This window comes from Schistocerca gregaria, chromosome 6 (genome assembly GCF_023897955.1).
Source record: "Schistocerca gregaria isolate iqSchGreg1 chromosome 6, iqSchGreg1.2, whole genome shotgun sequence".
In the NCBI taxonomy this organism is placed as follows: domain Eukaryota; kingdom Metazoa; phylum Arthropoda; class Insecta; order Orthoptera; family Acrididae; genus Schistocerca; species Schistocerca gregaria.
The window spans coordinates 365147632-365165822 of record NC_064925.1 but is presented as its reverse complement, the minus strand read 5'-3'; the positions used below and the strand labels follow the sequence as shown (position 1 = coordinate 365165822).

The following is an 18191-nucleotide window of genomic DNA, read 5'->3' as shown; positions in this document are numbered from 1 at the left end:
CTAGCACTCCTGAAAGAAAGGATATTGCGGAGACATGGCTTAGCCACAGCTCCGAGTTCGAATCTCGGTCCGGAACACAGTTTTATTCTGCAAGGAAGTTTCATATCAGCGCACACTCCGCTGCAGAGTGAAAATGTCATTCTGTTAAACAAAATTTCTAGATGGTGTGATGAACGGCAGCTAGCTCTAAATGTAGAAAAACGTAAGTTTATTCGGATGAGTAGGAAAAACGAACCCGTAATGTTCGGATGCAGCATTAATAGCGTCCTACTTGACACAGACATGTTGTTTAAATATCTGGGCGTAATGATGAAAAGCGATATGAAATGGAACGAACACGTGAGGATTGTGGTGAGTTTATTGGTGAGTTTTGGAAAAGTGTGGTTCATCTGTAAAGGAGACGGCAAATAGGACGCTAGTACGATCTATTTTTGATTATTGCTCCAGTGTTTGGGATCCGTACCAGGTTGGATTAAAGGAAGACATCGAAGCAGTTCAGACCTGGGCTTTTAGTTTTGTTACTAGAATCTCTTCACGAATTTATTACCAATATGGTTTTATTCCGTTCTTCTGGCCGCTTCTTGACAGTTTTCTTTCTAATCTTCTCTTCTCTCGTTACTAAAGCTCCAAAGGATAGACGATTTGTTATTAGTTCTGCCGTTGTGTCCATGCCTTGCAAATTTTCCTTAGTTTCTCCTAACCAACTGATTTTGACCTTCTTTGAATCAATAATGTTGAGGTGCCTATTGCTGAGTCTGTTGTTGCCAATTCCTTGAATATGGCGGCGAATTTCAAGGGTTTCTAGCGCAAGGTGTTACATGTGTTATCTATTTGCGTGTAGAAGGCAGATTCCTCATCTTCATCCAAATTTCATTTCCTTGTGCGGAGCCACATATTTTTCTAACTATTTCTCGCTTCTGTCTGCTGCAAAACAGTACTTTTCTTTTGCTAGAAAGCATTCGTTGTTAATTTATTAACTCCTCATCAAATCTTCGCAAGTGGTCGTGAATAAAGCACTTAGTAAAACAAAGATTAAGAGAAAAAATATCAAAAGCTGTACCAACACACGTTGACCGCGCTATTAACCACTTTTTATCCAGTGGCTCTACAGTTGTGTGTAGACTACTTGACGTCAGAACATTCTCACAAAGAATTCTTGACGTGGCAGGAAGCTGACATTCTCTACCATTTTGTTTACTTGATGTGAATTCATTTGAAATACATATGCCATATAGAATGTTTTGGCATGTCACCACGCTACTCAAAGTCCGTTGTGGAAGAACCTTACATAATTTTTTTTAAATTAGACGTTTAGAAATTAATAGAGGATTCTGGTGTGCAGTTTGTGCCATTATAAAACTCCAACTAAAATTTGTTCCACCAGCAACATTTCAGCCACTAACTTCTGCTTACAGTGCGATAGTGCTATTAGTGTTTCCACTATTATAAAGAACTCGATTGATATGGATAGCTTCCACCACATAAACATCGCAGCCTGCTTTGCAGAAATTGCGAATGAAATCATTGTTGTCGTCGGCTGATGTGAAGCAGATCTCCTTGCTGGTTGATCCCGCCTATTTATTGCATCCCACATCCACTTAAACCTGTTTATTGGTATCAAGTCTTGGTCTCCCTCTACTTTTTCCCCCGCACTTCGCGCTATTACCACATCAACTGTTCTTTGATACTTCCGGATGAGTCCATCTTTTACTAAAGATGTGCCATAAATTTCGTTTCTTGTTAATACTATACAGAACTTCTATATTCGTTACCTGAGTCGAATCCTGACAGTTCTGTAGAGTGACTGATTCAGTAGTCTGTTGTTTGTAACCACAGGCAACTACTGAAGAATTGTATTAGAATTCAACGTTTTCCCACAGGCCTATTTTGCTTAGACAGGCATGCCAGCATAAATTCGTTTACTTGTTGCAGCTCTCTTAAATGGAAATAGATATTGGGCTACGATTATTTCGAAATTGCTGAACGTTATTCATGCACCGGACCTAGCTGTTTCAAATGGTGTACGTAACTAATTTACAGTCGCACCAGAGTGACACAGCCAGGAACAGTAAACCAGCTGCCTCTGTGTGCATAATCCACCGGTACAAACAGGTATGACATTCATACGTAACCTTCAAGTAGGCATTCCAATGAAGTCACGAGTGTCGTCGTTTATGAAGTTCCTCAAGGCTGCACAGTGATCACATCCCTCTTTCATTTGCGCTGCTTCGTTGTATAGCAGTCCTTCGTACCCAACACATCAAAAGTAGATTTGACATCCGCCCTAAGGACTGTAAGAAAATATAGCGTAAAGAGTAACTAGTCAGATGACCGTTTTGTAGAAGTTTAGTTGGTACTTGTCATCTTGTGTGAAGGTTGATAGCAATAGTTGCAGAAGAAAATACCGACGTAAATGCAGTTACCCCAGTCTCCCCAAATGTCCTATTTTATGTTATGCAGATCAGTAAAGTGTGTTTATTAAATTGTGTGGCATTATCGGTACTTAAGTTAACACTTTGTTCTCCAGGGTATGCTCACTATCTGCGTTCAGTTCTAAAAATGTATTCACTTCCAACTACAGTTTGTATCACGTCAAAGAACTTCAGTGACAAGCAGAGCGTAGAATTTTCCAAATTTGCTTGTAAAGGACGGTCAGAAAGGTTGAGAAGCTTGTAAATGTGTTGCAGAATGGGTTGTGCTGAGGTAGTGTGTCCAAAAGTGTGCTTCGTTTGCTTTCCCAAAACTGAACAAGAGAGCGATACAAAAACATGGGACGGTAGTAAGAATCTACCCCTAGCCAAAGGCTAAGCAGTCTCGTGTGCTATCATTTAGGCTGTGAAAACAACCGACACTAATAAACGGCATCCGACAAGCAGCTTGAATTTGAGCACGCAACGGTCTGGTTGACTATTTCAGTTCTAATCAACTCGATGTGACGCATCGAATATTTTTCCTTGAGATCTTTTTCACAGCAGAGCCTTCCCTGCAAAATCCGAAAACGAAGGAAGTAGGTTACAATACACTTGTTCGCCCACTGCTTGAATATTGTTCACCAGTGTGGGATCCGTACCAGATAGGGTTGATAGAAGAGATAAAGAAGATCCAACGGAGAGCAGCGCACTTCGTCACAGGATCATTTAGTAATCGCGAAAGCGTTACGGGGATGATAGATAAACTCCAGTGGAAGACTCTGCAGGAGAGACGCTCAGTAGCTCGGAACGGGCTTTTGTTGAAGTTTCGAGAACATACCTTCACCGAGGAGTCAAACAGTGTATTGTTCGCTCCTACGTATATCTCGCGAAGATACCATGAGGATAAAATCAGAGAGATTAGAGTCCACACAGAGGCATACTGACGATCCTTCTTTCCAGGAACAATACGAGACTGGTATAGAAGGGAGAACCGATAGAGGTACTCAAGGTAACCTCCGCCACACACTGTCAGGTGGCTTGCGGAGTATGGATGTAGATGTAGATCTTTACAATCTTTCCAGACACTTCTGACCCCCGTGTATTCTATATATTAGTTAGCTATAGATTTTAGTGTTTTTTTTATTTCTTTTGTATGTATATATGATGCTGAAACGTAGGGAATGAGGAAAAAAATAGAGCAAGGGTGGAAGCACTTATGATGTGGGTGAGGCAAAGTATCGAAAGAATAAGTTGGATCTTCAGGGTGAAACATGAGGAGATAGTAAGAAGTGTAGGAGAGTAGAGACAATTGCGGTGTCTATGTTGACAGATGTGAAAATTACCGAACCATCAGCTTAATAAGTCACAGCTGCAAAATACTAACGCGAATTCTTTACAGACGAATGGAAAAACTGATAGAAGCCGACCTCAGGGAAGATCAGTTTGGATTCCGCAGAAATGTTGGAACATGTGAGGCAATACTGGACTCTACGACTTATCTTCGAAATTAGATTAAGGAAAGGCAACCTTACGTTTCTAGCATTTGTAGACTTAGAGAAAGCTTTTGTAAATGTTGACTGTAATACTCTCTTTCAAATTCTAAAGGTAGCAGGGGTCAAATACAGGGAGCGAAAGGCTATTTCCAATTTGTACAGAAAGCAGATGGCAGTTATAAGAGTCGAGGGCCATGAAAGGGAAGCAGCGGTTGGGAAGGGAGTGAGACAGGGTTGTAGCCTGTCCCCAATGTTATTCAATCTGCATATTGCGCAAGCAGTAAAGGAAACAAAAGAAAAGTTCGGAATAGGTATTAAAATCCATGGAGAAGAAATAAAAACGTTGAGGTTCACCGATGACATTTTAATTCTGTCAGAGACAACAAACGACTTGGAAGAGCAGTTGAACGGAATGGATAGTGTCTTGAAAGGAGGATATAAGATGAACATCAACAAAAGCAAAACGAGGATAATGGAATGTAGTCCAATTAAGTCGAGCGATGCTGAGGCAATTAGATTAGGAAATGAGACATTTAAAGTGGTAAAGAAGTTTTGTTATTTGGGGAGCAAAATAACTGATGATGGTCGAAGTAGAGAGGATATAAAATGTAGAATGGCAATGGCAAGGAAAGCTTTTCAGAAGAAGAGAAATTTGTTAACATCGAGTATAGATTAAAGTGTCAGGAAGTCATTTCTGAAAGTATTTGTATGGAGTGTACCCATGTATGGAAGTGAAACATGGACGATAAATAGTTTGGACAAGAAGAGAATAGAAGCTTTCGAAATGTGGTGCTACAGAAGAATGCTGAACATTAGATGGGTAGATCACATAACTAATGAGGAAGTATTGAATAGGATTGGGGAGAAGAGGAGCTTGTGGCACAACTTGAGCAGAAGAAGGGATCGGTTGGTAGGACATGTTCTGAGGCATCAAGGAATCACCAATTTAGTATTGGAGGGCAGTGTGGAGGGAAAAAATCGTAGAGGGAGACCAAGAGATGAGTACACTAAGCAGATTCAGAAGGATGTGGGTTGCAGTGGTTACTGGGAGATGAAGAAGCTTGCACAGGATAGAGTAGCATGGAGAACCGCATCAAACCAGTCTCAGGACTGAAGACAACAACACACACACAACGTAAATAGCAAGAAGGAAGAGACACTCGATAGGACATTTATTAAGAAAGACTATGGTCTTACGAAACAGAAAAGTATGGACCGCCTGAAATGAAAAGGTAACAAAGCAAAAAAACTGTCAATACTGATAACAATTCATATTCTCTTCTCTCGCGGACCAGAAAGCGGACATCGTTCACGAAATGAAAATACATACACTATACTGATACTCTTAACTTGATAAGATATTTACTTCTTGAAAACGAGTGAAATCTCACCTTCTATAGTTCTTCGACTGTAACATTTTTAAATAAACCTCCTGCATAGCTGAACTGAACACTGAAAGTGGCAGGCGACAGAAATCGGACACAGTTGGGCTGAACTGTGTACCAAAATGTGACTGACGTAATTTTGTGGTATTTGTGGACAAAACGTCTCTGTTGTATTACAGCGTGGTCTAGCGGATTTCCAGGATTAACCTCGTTTACGTAGGAGCACTGTAATTGACTGCAGATGGGATAGAAAACCGTTCTTATTTTTTTCCAAGGGAAATCAAGAAATGCGGCAGTTTTCTTGCGGTAATTCAATCCAAACACTTTCTTTGTGCACAGTTGACAGATACGAAAGGCGAAAGTGATACGATTTTCGAGAATATTCGTTTGTAGATTTTTGCATTTTTTACGGAGACGAATTTGTCTGGGATTGAAAAATGATTTCCTTTCATTTTGATTTTGAGTTGAATTGTTTCAGTGAAGAAGGGCAGTACGGCACGCCCATCAAGACGATTACTATGTCTTGCTGTAACAACGGTTCTTAACACTGTAAATGCACATAGAAATCATATGGAGGTGTAGTTCGTAAGAGGAGACTGCAGCAACAGTAGAATAATCTTATAAAAGTTGCGGACGGAAATAAAATCTCGTGGTTAAATAATAAAACACTATAATCGCCAAATGTTGCAATATTTTTTTCGTCAAATGATAACAAAAAATGGAATCACATAAACACGAATTATGAGAAGCTGCTGTCCACAAACAGATCTCTCTCTCTCTCTCTCTCTCTCTCTCTCTCTCTGTCTCTCTGTGCTACAGTATGACGTCAATAGCGCAACCGCTTGGCCCACGCACCCAGTGTGCCTGCGCCGGGGAATCTTCTAGCGAAAAGCGGAAATCCATTTTTCGGTTCAATAAAGTGCTATTGTTACAAATTATTGAGTAAAATTTAGGTGGTGTCGGTTGGAAGACCCTAAGAGAGTTTCACTGTTTGCTGAAAGCAAGTGATTGTACGTTAAAATAGGGAACTACTTTGTATGCGCCACGCGGAGGAGTACAGTAGCGAACTACAGTAGCGCGAGATAAAAGACTCGAACAAGGGCGTAGGCAATGGGAGTTGCGAGACGATGGAGGACTGCGGATGTGCGGGCGTGAACTGTGCGGCGATGAAGGTAAGTGGATTCTACGATTCTAGCACCCAAATCTAACCGTAGTCCGACCATCGCCAATGAGAACTTTAAATCCGTTCTTAGGCGAATTCTTCATTTAACATTGCTTCTTGCCTTCCTTTGTTTTAGTGAGAGTTTTCACCGGAAGTGCATATGAAGTCATATAACAGTGCGTTATAAATTTCAGAGTGCAGATTATTCTATAAAAAGTATCAATTGCCTTAGAAGGTCATCAATCTTTTTTGGGTATCGCGTAATTTTGTCAAGAGAAATTTTAAAGAAGAGAGACAATGAATGGATCGTACTTTGCATGCAGAGATGTGTGTCGCACGATAGGTACTTTCACTAAGAAAATGAAACAAGAAATTCATAATGACGAACTGGTGATTGGCCCTATTGAGTTTCTATTGCTACGTTTTGTACACTGTAATTTATTCTTTTCGATCTTTAATACTTGCATTGGGAATACATCGCGACTTCCTCGCTGTGTTTTATCGTCTTGAGCCACACTCACAGATGTGAAATCGGCGGATGTAAAGACAAAAATTACGACAAGCCCTTAAAGAACTGGAGTGTCTACGGAACTCCCTCGAATGGGGGCCTCCCGGCCAACAATGCCATACCATTATTTCATTTCTTTGTGTGTGTGTGTGTGTGTGTGTGTGTGCAATAACACTGGAGACTTAACTTCCTCCGAAAGAGGACGTAGTGGGTGGATATAAAATATAGAAAATACACTCATACACTGACGGTGCCGTAAAAATAGCATGCATAAGCTGTACTGTACCTTCATTCACATTCGTTTTGGCTGTAGTAAGTAGGAGATAATGCGTGGGGAGTGGAAGAAGCAAGCCTACTCCCGATATAAACTGTTGCAAGCAGAAGATCTACAGACAGATGCTAATGCAAAACCTGTTTTTGTGCTTTGTATCAAGCTCTTACGAATGGTCAGTAGCAATATCAATATATCAATAGTTTGTCTATCTCCATGCACGCTGTGCAAACATTGAAGTATATGGCATTGGGTACTTACCAATATACAATTTACTAGGGCTGCTTCCTATCCCATTCGTATAGGGACTTTGGGAAGAATGATTACTGAAATACCCCTGTGGACGTTGCAATTACTCTTTTAACTCTTGTGCTCTTGGTTCCTATGGGAATGATGTATAGGAGCTATAGTATATACCTAGATTCACTTGATTCACGTTGTGAAACGGGTTTTATGGATAGTTTGTGAATATTTTCAAGCATCTACGAATTCAGGTTTTTCAGCAATTTCATTGTACTCCTCCATGAATCAACCATACGTGTGACAATTTATGCTATCATTTGTTCAGTATCCATTGTTAGCCCTGGTTCTTGTGCCTCCGCCCCGTTACGAAGACATGCATCGCACACCCAAACTCACCTGATGAATATTTTAAGGTGTGACACTAAACTGTTTTGTAAGGAGTCTACTTTGTAGACGTAGATTCTCAGAATTCTGCCAGTGAACAGAAATCCGCCTCATGCTTTACTTTTTAGTGTGTGTTCTGTTTGAATGCCAGGAAAACCTCCAGTTAAGTAAATTTGTGCTGTTAAAGAGATACTTCACCATCTACAGTCTGTACCAAATGGCAGCTAGTATCCCATGCATCCGCCATCTTACTTTTTTTCCGGCCATCTCGTGTACTCTTGCTTTGACCATATTGCGTGCTCTTCTTTCTAGTTTTTACCAGTATTTTCTTTCCAATTTTTCCATGGTTTATTATTTTGCTGCACTCAATCTTCATAGCTTTAGTGTTTGTCTTGTTTGTTCTCAATTCAACAATTTTGTTCTCGTCTCTTATTGAAAAGTTCTGTCATTTTTGGAGTTTGTCATTTATGCTGGTCCTTCTTGATTGTATTATGATATTTTCTTCCCGCATTATAGACATTTCCAACAACTATAACTGTTCAAGTACATCTTTCTCTCCCACCTCCTCCCCCCCCTCCCCTCCCCCCTGTTCACTGCCACCAAGCTCACTGCTCAGGGTTGTTGCAATAAATACATGTGGTGTCCTTCAAACAGTTAGAATTCTGATACCTCAATGATAATTATTTCCATAGTCCTGTGTGTTTTTCATGTACTTTTCAATCCTATAGGGCTTAATAATTTTTTTTATTACTTACAAGCTATAGTTGATTTTACTTTCATGTTTTTTTTCCGTGGATTAATTGTTCACTGATACGTAATATAGTTTAGTAGTTATGCTTGATACATAGTCTAAAATTTTTGGGGATGTAAAGTTGCCTCTGCCCATCATTAAACCTGATTTTGTTTTGTCAACTTTGAGCTGGTTGTCTTTGCAGTCTGCTGCAATCAGCCTAAATTTTCAACAATGTTAACTTGGCCGTATTCCATGTGTCCACATGGAATGAGTTTTGAGGGTATTGTGAAATAGGCTAGCTCACATTTTCTTACTTAACATAGATCTATGCTTTTTTCCCTCTTTCGGTCACATTATCCAAATTATTGTGAGCCAGACAGACAGAAATAATGATCTCACATTAGTGCATTCTGAAATTCTGGATGTTCTTGAAAACTTGAGAATGGAGGCTTCTTTATACTAAAGATATCTACCCCTTCCTACACTATACAGAACATTCCAGTATCACAGTGTTAAGGCATTTCTGTTCTACTAAAAAATAATAACTGGAAGTGTCTTATTTAGAAAGACTTGGCATATAACAAAGAGATATAATATTCTGTGTTGTATTTTACAGTGTGGAGAACTGAGATGGCAGAAGGATGGTGTTGGTTGAAGGTTCAGATGGTTTCTCAAGTCAGGTCTGTATTAACTAGAGTAAGGTAAATTAACCTTAACTTGTGATGAAACTCAGTTGTTTTGTAAAAGAAAACTGATTAAAACATAGTACTAGATCATATGTAAGACAACTGTATTCGGGAAATAAACAAGAAAACTTGGATCAATCTGTTTACTTTGATTTCAATGCTGTTCATTTACTTTCCTATCCTGATCCTCCACATTGAGGCCTAATTTTCAATGTTTATTATAATATTGTCTTGTCACTTCGTCACCAGGTTTCCCTTCTAACTACATCGTGTCAGCCCTGTTACCATGATAACTCTTCAAATTTTCTGATGGCGGTATCCAGCCTTCTCAAGACTTTTGAGCTAGAACATCAGCTTTTATTCTCATTTACTTGACATCTGAGTTAAAAGGTACATATGCGAAATAAGTATTGTACACTTGTTCAAGCTAGTTTTTAGTAAAAACTATCCATTTGTAGTGCCAGTTTTAATATATTTGTTCTATTGGATGTTCTCATGTGCAGCTTGAGCAATACATAAATTTTGCTTACATCAGATTGACAGATATGTCACAGAACTGAAATTGTGTGTCTCACAATTTTATGTTGAGTGTGTGAAAAGGCAACCGTTAAGATTTAATCACATTTATGGTGCCATATTGTACCATGATGATGGTGGAAAATGAAGGGATTTTATTGAAATTAAAATTGGATATGGGCTAGGCCATTATGCTGCTGTGATTTACTTATTTAATAATGTTCGTAATGATTGTATTTTGTTCTGTTCCATTGGAATATTAACTCTTGTTGAGAGGACTATCAGTCAGCTTGTTAAGATTTTAGTCTGAATCTTGATTTATATTTCGAATCTAATAGGTTAGTATCTGTGGATGCAAACTGTGAAGTTTAGAACTATTTCACTAACATACCTTCCTGTTGATATTAATGAGTGGGTGACTGTTGTGACAGCTATGTTTAGGAGTTGTTCAAAACTGGTAGTCCAGCAACCAGTAGACTACATGTCTCCGACTGAGATGGCTCTTATTTTGTCAAAGCATGTATAACACCGAGTTTAATTCTTTTTGCATGTAATGTATAGATGTATCATTGAAAGCAGTAGTTCAGTTTGAATAGAGATGCAGAACACATCAGCTTTGAACCAATGTTAGATGGTTGCCTTTAAAAATTGATTTCCATTTATATGACTGCTGCATATCACTTGCAAATTCACTTTTGCTCAAATAAAAAAAAAACATTTTTTGAGAATTTCATTTGCAGTATCTTGGTTTTAAGGTTAACACTCGTAGACATTGGGTGAAAACTGGTTTCTTACAGCATTGTCATTAGCAGTGTTCTCATAAAGTACTGGTAGCTGTGCTTCTAGGCACAGCTGATATTTGGGCATAATATCAGTACAAGTTGTGAAAGCTTTCTGTTTTCTACCAGATAATAATACCTATGCATCTACCCCAAGGGAGAGGCAGATAGAATCAGCATAGCTGAGGCTTAGGCTTTCTCTTTTTTGTGCATGTTAATAATCGCCAATTACATATACTAAAGCACAGGCAGATATTGTTTTTTATTCTATTGAAAGAGTAGTAAGTTGTCTGCAGACCATAGTAAATGCTGTTGTCAAACTTTATTGGGTTGTGTGCTGTTCCTTTACAGGACTACGTGGTGTGTATAGAATTCGTACATGAAATATTGTAGATCTGTTAGTGAAGTTGGCAAAACTCTGGGTTTATGGCACATTGTTAGAGAAGCTAAGATATGTTGGTTGCAGCAGACCATTGGTTGGCTTCAATATTAATTCTTAGCATGCAGTTACAAAAAGGTTCTGTATGTTAGCTGCTGCAGTTTGTCACTACTTGGTAGTATAGAATTGGAAGGCAAGCATGATATTGCATTTAAGTGCATTTATGGGTTTGTCCTCTATGTAATGTCTTTCCACTTACGGTGGTGTGTGTATTGGCAGCCTGCTAGTAGGTACTGGAAATTGCCTCTTGATAAGTACAACATGCATATCATTCATTACATCTCCTACACTTTTTGATTGGTTGATGTACTTTTATTAATGGAACAATGTTGCTCCTTAAAATGAGCTATTCATATGGTTCACTTGTCGTACATCTGCTGTAATATTGTTTTTAGATTTCCGTGTTAACTTTTTTTGGTTTATTAATAGTGGAGTTAACTGTTGTCAGTTAATGTGAATCTTGTGCGTCATCAACTGTTTGTTTGGTGCAGTGGACTGGTGGCATATCGAGTGCTGCTATTAGCCCGTGGCTGCTTATGGAGTGCAGTCTGCCTATTGGATGTCGAGTGGTCAGAAAGGATACGCCAGTACATCTCTTCTGGGGATGCAGTAGTGCTTGCAGCTACCTATGAGGCGCTGTCAGTGGACAGCAGACCAGTTCGAGGGACCCACCTGAACGGTCTGTCATTCCGATTTGGGGTACAGCAAGGACAACGGAAGCCCTGTGCCACACTTGGGGTTAAATCCATCCAGCAGCTGCTCTTCAAACAGAACTTGGTGACACTGCCAACTCCTCTGCAACCAGGGCCTTTAAAATACCCTGACAGCCTATTTGCGGGATGCCTTCGCACCCGTGATAACTTTTCCGTAAGGGTGCATTCAGTGTGCAGGTGCTCTGGCCTCAGTATATGTCCAGGCTGTAGATAGCCTGAGAGCCTTCTTAACAGGACATACAAAAGCCAATATGGGTGTTGTCAGATTGGCAACTATTCAAATCATGGGACTCTGATTATGCCAGATTACCAGAGTAATTTACATTTTATGGAATGTAGTATACTGAGTACAGAGCATCAGTTCATTTGGTAATGAACCCAGCCATCATTCTGGGCAAATAACTTTTCAGAGTCACATTTTTTTGAGAGTACTATTCTCATACTTAATACTCTTTACTAAGTAAATGTAAAGTGGGCCGTACTTGATTTAAAGAAACTTGACATCTCTGCAGGGATAGTTTAAATATCTATTACTGTTCTGCAGTACAGAATGGTATATTTTTTTACCACTTATTCTCTACTCTTACAGTTTTTACTGTTTGCCTTTAAAATTTGTTCCTGGCAAGTTGAGGATACATCATTTTAAGTGTTATTAAAAGGGCTCTTTTATCATTGGGGTGCACTTTACCAATGACTGTTCAACAAGTAATGTGCTGTTGTCCCAGCAGTAGTTTTATAATGAAATCACAGGGCAAAGGCAGCTGCCCTGCGTATGGGTCACAGATGGATGGAGGCTCTTTATGTCCAGGTAGTACTGTCGACATGGCAGCGTTATGGTGATTCGTTAGCCCCAGCTGCTGTTCAGCGCGTGGTGCAAGATATGCCGGGGGGGGCTGATGGCTGTTATTCTTGTGGGTGGCAGCAACCTGGATCGTTCAGTGCTATCAGCCCATAAACAGCACATCTCGTGAGTGGTGACCATCCTGGTGGCTGTTCTGTACATCTGATACCTTCGGTTTTCCGGACAAACTTCTGCCATGTCGGTCTGCTCGCAGGTTGTAAGCAATTGAACTGCATGATGTTAGAACACTGTCAGACTATAACTATTCTACGTTCCAGTACAATATTTTTTTGTACCTATTCTTCAACCTATCATTTTTAAAGCTCATGTTGAAAGATAAAATTTTTAATTTTTTGTGAGGAAGTTGAATGTTATTAGAAAGTCACTGATCACTATGTTCTTGAGTATACTTAAAATTAAAATTTACTCATTTTTCTATTATTGAGTACATTTAAGCTGACTACCACTTCAGTGGAGAGGCACTACTGTACCTAATATCTTTATTTACACTGCAATGTTGGGCTACCTGCAGTCCTGCTCACAGGTCACAGGCATATCTTGTTCCTGGGGCACAGAGAGGAAGAGCAACCCAGCAGCAGCTGTGCTCGTGCTGCAGGATTGGGTTGGTGGCCTCTTTACTAATATGGTGCTGGAGGCTGCTCAGTGTACAGCACACCAGAGGGTAGGCACTTCTTTTTGTGATAAGTGCTTGGTTTTTGGGGAGCAAGTAAGCTGCTAATAGGAAGCTGTTTGAAAACTGAGTGTAAGATATCAGTACTTTTGGCTGATAATCTATAATTCCATTTTACGCATTTAACTTTTCAATGGATTCAGTGAGATAACGTATGGTGTAACTAGTCTCTCTGTACTGATATATTTCATAACCTTTGAAAAAGTAATACATTCCACTGAGTTTTTAGATATCTTGAACTTTACATTCAGTATAATGTAGTTCTGTACCACTTTCTCTTCAATCCGTTATTTTTATTGCTTTTCTCTAAGAGTTTTCCATTTTCACAACAGAGACATAAAACATTCCTTTTATATCCTGAGAAAGTATGACATTGAGGCAATTAAATTAGAACCATATTCATTTTTATATAATTGGGGCTCAGCTAAACATTTTGACTGTTTAAATACTGTGATTGAGAAGCCCAGTGACCTCTACTTGTGGGACAAGGTGGTCCAAGAAAGAGTGCAATCAATGAATTGACAGTTCTGCAGCAGGACTGTCATGTTGGTAGCGTGTCTCATCTAGGGATGCACCCATTCCAGAGGCTGCATTCCAGTGGCAGTGAATAGCAAGACAACTACTCTGTTCATGGGCCGCAGAGAGGGATATTGCAGCTTTCCGACCAGCACCTGCTCTACATCTGAGAACAGGCAGCCAGGCTCCAATCCTGATCGTGTGGTACTGTTTGCTGTTAAATGCTGTTCCCGTCTTGGTTGCTGCTCTGAACCTGAGGCCTGTTGGGTTTAGTAGAAGTTCGTCGGACCAACATCTGCTCTGCTCAGAGGGTGGCAGTGGCTACTCATTGGGCACAAGCAACTGATCTGCTCAATATGGGATTGTGCTAATCCGGTATTGTAGCTGTATAACTGACTGCCTATTTATTGCTCTGGAAGTAGATATGACTATGCGAGATTTAGTTATTTTATTTTTATTCTGTTCTCAGCTCATAGGGACCAGTTTTGTAGCATGCTGAAATCAGTAGGCAACATTTAATGGAATGCAGTGCATGTCCTTGGTATAGAGCATCAGTCTCATGTTGTGAGGGACTTGTGTTGTACATTTCTTAGTAATGTGTATGCAAGCCCTATTGTAGAACTTTTAAAAAATTGTGGCTACAGTGCTTGGATAGCTTAGATACTTGTTAACTACATTATATCCCAGTACAGAGTATTTTGATAGCAAATACCCTTCAGTTGATTGTTTTTGCTATTTTCCTTTAGGACATTCTGATTTTAGACACAGCCATTTTCAATATCATTAAGTATTGTCATAATTTCTCAGATTATTATGCCACTGAAAGCATTAAAATTAAAAATATGTGCACACTTTTATTATTTGGTGTTCAGTTAAGCCAGTAGCAATTACACTATTGAGGCTGTTGTGCAACCAGCATTGTTTGCAATGCAATATTGGGTTACCTGTATTCCTGCTTGTGGGAGACAGGTGGCTGCATACTGGATGAAATTCTTATGCTCGTTTCAATTTGGTGCCAGCTAAATTCTGGTTGTATGGTTCTGTCTACTGCATGGTAGCTTGCCTCAGGGAATCGGATCATTGTAGCTGCTCTTAATGTGAGGCACAGTCAGGAGCTCTTTAGGATAACATCTGCCCTGCTCAGGGGGTACATTTTGCTGCTAAGGTTGTGGGATACCATAAGCTGATTGGCATACCCAAGAGATGCTGTGAGACTGGTAGTGCATTTGCATGGCTGTTTCCCTATTATCTGCTCAGGATTTAATGAAATGCTGTTTATTATAAATTTAGGTTATTAATCACCTTGTATATTTAAATTTAAGGATTATTACCAATGGTATTAGTGTTAGCAGTTATTCACAATTTTTGAGAGAACCGAAATTGTACCTAAACTATAAGGAGAGGCCAACATTTGTCTTTCACAGCAGGGCAAAAAGAAATTGACAACATTGTGTAGACTATTACAATATCTTTAACTATTCTACTTGCCGATGAGATTTATTTTTACGTCTCTTTTCTTCAGCCTCATCATTTTTACTGACTTCTGTAGGCATATATTTTTTGGTTTTGCAGATATTTTACACACAGTGCAAGGTATTCATTCACCATATCGTTAGTGAATACAAATGAAAATCTATTCATCCATTTGTCGTTGTAACTCATTCACTATGATGACCTGTTAATGAGGTAGAGGCAGTATCATTATTTGCAGTGTGGTTTTGGGCTGCCTGTAATCCTACATGTAGGACTTGTATCAGTGTCCTACTTGTAGGACACACATGTTTGGAAGTTCCTGTGTCCAGGTCATGTGGTGGCAGACCTATTTGTGGTGACATGCTGTACAAGGCCATGTGGGTGACATCTTAGCTAATGTGGTGTGGTGCAGTGGTGTGTGGCAGCTCACTTCGGGGCCCGATCACCGATTTTGGATGTGAGGTGTGGTGGGTTTGGTAGCAGCTCAATGGCCACCATCATCGGATCGGTTCACTCGTGGAATGGTGTCGTCTAGAATTGTATTTGTGTACACTATCATAGTACCAGAGTACTTTCTGTGGTGAGTTCTCAGCTTTTGGAGCTTGGCAGGTAACCCCCATTATTTTAGGCAATTATCTTGTTAATGGTGAACATCTAAACATTTTATAAGGGATACAGTGTTGTACCTTATTTCTTAGTAAGATGTATATATAGTAGGATTTTTCTAAATCATGGCTACATTGCACAGATTGTGTATATATTTTTTAAGTGTACTACATTTCGTTATAGTTCATTTTAATGGCACTTATCCTCTGATCAATCTGAATTTTCTTAGTTTCCTAGACACCCATTTCAATCTTTTGTTGTGATTTTGTGGATTGCTGTTTCGTTGAGTACATTAAAACTAAAAAGTACCCCATCCTCTTGTCATTTGGGTTCTATTGAGCCATGCAATGGTCTGACCACAGTCATGCTTGAAGGCCATCTGGAAGCCCAGCTCCTGGGATAGAGATGTATGGAGGTTCTTATGTCCAGGCCAACACGGCTACTCATGTTGAGCGATCACCCTCAGTGACCAGTCTGCCTGTCACGGAGTTTGGCTAAATAGCTACATAGCTAACTAGGTGCTGTTAAGCACAGTGGCAGTTCTTCACGTGATGCACTGTCATCACTATGGCATCTCTCCATGTGGCGGGCCATTCCAGAGGTTGCCCTTCCTGTTAAGTTTGAATACCAACACAGCAGTTCTGCTTGGGGTCACAACAACCTCTGTGGAAATTCTGCTGCAGCAGCACTTGGCCAATGACTGCTCCCCTTGTGACAGGTGCAATGCTGGCGACCGCTTGACCCACACATGTGCTGTTTGTGGGTTTAGTAGGAGCTCATAAGGCCAACATCTGCACAGCTCAGAAGATTGTGGCTGCTCAGCTGATTCGCCACCATCAGCTTATCTGCTCACTCTTGTGAGGGCGCCATCTGGCATTTTAGCTGACCTGCATACAACTGTGGTGGATCCATGTACTTTTTGGTGGTGAGTTGTTCGTTTGTAGCATGTGGCAGGTAAAAATGTACCTTCTGTTTTAAGCAGTGACTTCCTTAATGGTAGATCCTATTTCCAATTGATGAGAGTCCAAGTGTTGTAACTTATTTCAGAATTTTTATGAATTGTGACTTCATTAAGGTTTTTTTAACTTATCCTTGAAACAGTCTGGTTTTTTTGATTTTCCTTAAAAATATTTTTTTGTTTTAGACAACTGTTTCAAAATGTATTGAAAGTAAGTGTGTTATTAGGTGTATAAAATTAAAAGTGTATCCATTTTGTTATTGGGGATCAGTTAGGCAATGCAAAGTTAAGATACCTTCAGTCATGTTTGAAGGGCGCAGCACGAAGCCTAGGTCATGGGATGCAGATGTATATAGGTTCCTATGTCCAGCTCAACATGGTGACATCTACTTAAGGTGAATGATTGGCCTCAGTGATCGGTCTGCTGCTGGTAGAGGTTAGCTGTGGAGCTGCATAGCTAGTGGGATGCTGTTATCGTAGTGCCAGTGCTTCATCGGATGCACTGTCATCGCGATGGCATCCCGTCTGATGGGATGGTCCATTCCAGAGGCTGCCCTTCGTGTGGTGTTCGAAATCCAAGCTTGCGGGCCACTGTGTGTCTCACGGGCACTGCTGTGCTGATTGCTCATCCCTTGGGTGACGGTGACTGCTCGGTTTGCGGGCTCTGCCGTGCTGGTGACTGCTCAGTTCGTGGGCTCTGCTGCGCTGGCGACTACTCCTCTCGCGCACCCTGCTGTGCTGGCGGCTGCTCCGCTCGCGGGCACTGCCATGCTGGCGACTGCTCGTCTCGCGGGCGCTGTCGTGCTGGCTGCTGCTCGCCTCGAGGGTGCTGCCGTGCTGGTGACTGCTCAGCTTGCAGTTTGCGAGTTAGTGGCAGTTGCCCTGCGCTTTGGCCGCCGTCAACTGATCCACTCAGTTGTGGGATGGAGCCATTTGGTATTTTAGCTGCCCTGAATACAACTATGCTAGTTATTGTGTTCTTTTTTGCTGTAAGTCGTTAGTTTGTAGAGCATCATAGCTAACACACCTTGATTGTGGGCAATGACTTCTTTAATGGTATACACCTATTGGCATTTTGTGAGAGACGCATTTGTTAGGCTTAATCTTTTGATGAGATGTAAATATGGTAGTGTTGTTCTAAATTGTGGCTGCAGTAGTGGTTTGTTACCATTAAGGAGCCTTCAATCAATCCGAATTTTTTGAATTTCCTTAAAAAATAGTTCTTATTTGAAAGAACTGTTTGTAATTGTATTGAAACATATTGGAATATTGTGCCATTAAGGGCATTAAGTTAAAATCATGCGTATTCTTCTATCATTGGGTGGAGGGGTTTTGTTGAGCAATGCGATGTTGGGGAACAGGCAGTCATTCATGAGGGGCTCA

The 18191-nt window shown here is 40.3% G+C and overlaps 1 long non-coding RNA gene across 1 annotated transcript; it reads left to right on the top strand.

The window, feature by feature from the left end:
- The first annotated feature begins 6214 nt into the window (after positions 1-6214).
- LOC126278206 (uncharacterized) lies at positions 6215-9414 on the top strand. Its single transcript, XR_007550675.1, has 2 exons — positions 6215-6461; positions 9207-9414. It is a non-coding gene; the product is annotated as an uncharacterized LOC126278206 (long non-coding RNA).
- The last annotated feature ends 8777 nt before the right edge of the window (positions 9415-18191 follow it).